Raw genomic sequence first — 1665 nt, forward strand, 5'->3', positions numbered from 1 at the left:
ATGCATCATGGGAATCCCCCAGCAGCTTACACCTATTGCAGCATAACTAAGGATTCAGGGTCACTTTATCAAAAAGGAAAGTTTTAACAGGGGATAATATTATAAAAACCATCTGTTCTCTTCTGCTTAGCCTTGCTAGTTAACCCAACCCCTCTATGGGAGGAAGCCAGAGTACCCAGAGAGAACACGAATGACCCTGATGCTGGAATTGAACTCAGGACCTTATTGGTGTGAGGCAACAGTGCTGACCACTGTGCTACTTTTACGCTAGTCCATCAATTTAAAAGCAAAATATTATTTTTTTGTACCATCACAGCAAATTCAAAAGTGTTAAATGTTTTGGTGTTAATAGTCTTCGTGCAAAAGTAGAGTTAATTTTACTCTAAGTAGAGTCACATTCTTTTAATGTAACTCTGAGGTGTAAAATGATAGTAGTTAAAATCGAGTGTTAAAAATGAGTGTTTCTCTGTCAAATCTGGAGGTGTTACAATGGAAACATTAACTCTTGACCTCTTAACTCTGAACTCCTACAGGGGCTATGACACCAACAGAGTAAATTCACAGACTCCGCCCCCAGCACGGCTCCAATCGAAGCTGAAGTGAAGCCGTTTCAGAACATTTTGCTCTACATATTTGAGTTGTTTGCCATGCTTGGTAAGTCATTTTTTCAAACATTGTTTCAATTATTATTATGAGCTTTTACTTCTGTGGCTCTTTGGAGTTGAGACAAAAATGTGTGAAAGGCTGCTACTTGAAGCCTGAAAACGATCGCCCATAAAAAAAACAAACAAAAAACGAGCAAACAGCAGTAGCAGACGTCCTGACTGGATTCTACGTTAGCATAGATCCCTCCAGAGTTTTGTGCACACAGTTTAGGTAAAAATGAAAAAGGTTGAGGTTTTACATTTAGTTCAGTATTACCTGTTGCCTGTGTCTTTGTCTTTTGGGAAAATACTTTACACAAGTAATGGCTCAAAGAGGATTCCTTTTTTTTTTTTACTGTGCTGCAATTGTTTACTGGATTATTTGTGCCATTAATTAGTGTCAACTAATTTTTATTCAATCTCCGCACAGGATATGCTTGTGAAGATGGAATATGGGGGAGAGCAGAAGTGCGTTGAAGTTCCACAAAGGGATGAATGAAGGACATGCATATTGTATTGAAGAAATAAGTGATGAGAATGCTGTTATTTGCATTTACCATGTCAGACCTTTTGATAAACAAAATTCTAATGAAAGTGAGAACATGTACACTGTTACATCTTTCAGAAAATGTTTTGAAATTGTGGTGCACAGTTCAGAATAAATGTTTTTCAAAAACATTGCATCTTTTTAGTAAATGTTTATTTCCAAAAGAAATTTCTAGAAGTTCAGAACAGGAAAATTTCCGCTTTTTAGAATGAATTAGAAGATAACTCTTACGTAGTTAAACTGAAATACTCTTTGAGAGTTAATATATAAACTCTTAACACCAAGTGTTAAATTATCAACTCCAGACAGATTTGGTGTTTAACACTAAATCAGAGTTAACGTACCAACTCTCCAAAAAGAGTTAAATTAACACTCTCTGATGTGGACCCATATAGACACTTTAATAGTGTTGAAATCAAATCTGGCAGTGTTAATTTGGACATGCTGGATTTGCTGTGATGCTACCATAGCATT

General features: G+C 36.2%; 1 long non-coding RNA gene across 1 annotated transcript; it reads left to right on the top strand.

The window, feature by feature from the left end:
- The first annotated feature begins 376 nt into the window (after nt 1-376).
- On the top strand, nt 377-1322 carry LOC147313833 (uncharacterized). The gene is made up of 2 exons (XR_015124843.1): nt 377-654; nt 1075-1322. It is a non-coding gene; the product is annotated as an uncharacterized LOC147313833 (long non-coding RNA).
- Nucleotides 1323-1665: the final 343 nt, after the last annotated feature.

This window comes from Aulonocara sp. 'chitande type north' Nkhata Bay, linkage group LG14, assembly GCF_057382095.1.
Source record: "Aulonocara sp. 'chitande type north' Nkhata Bay isolate Kocher_YH1m ecotype deep benthic linkage group LG14, A_spYH_male_GT1.1, whole genome shotgun sequence".
Classification (NCBI taxonomy): Eukaryota; Metazoa; Chordata; class Actinopteri; order Cichliformes; family Cichlidae; genus Aulonocara; species Aulonocara sp. 'chitande type north' Nkhata Bay.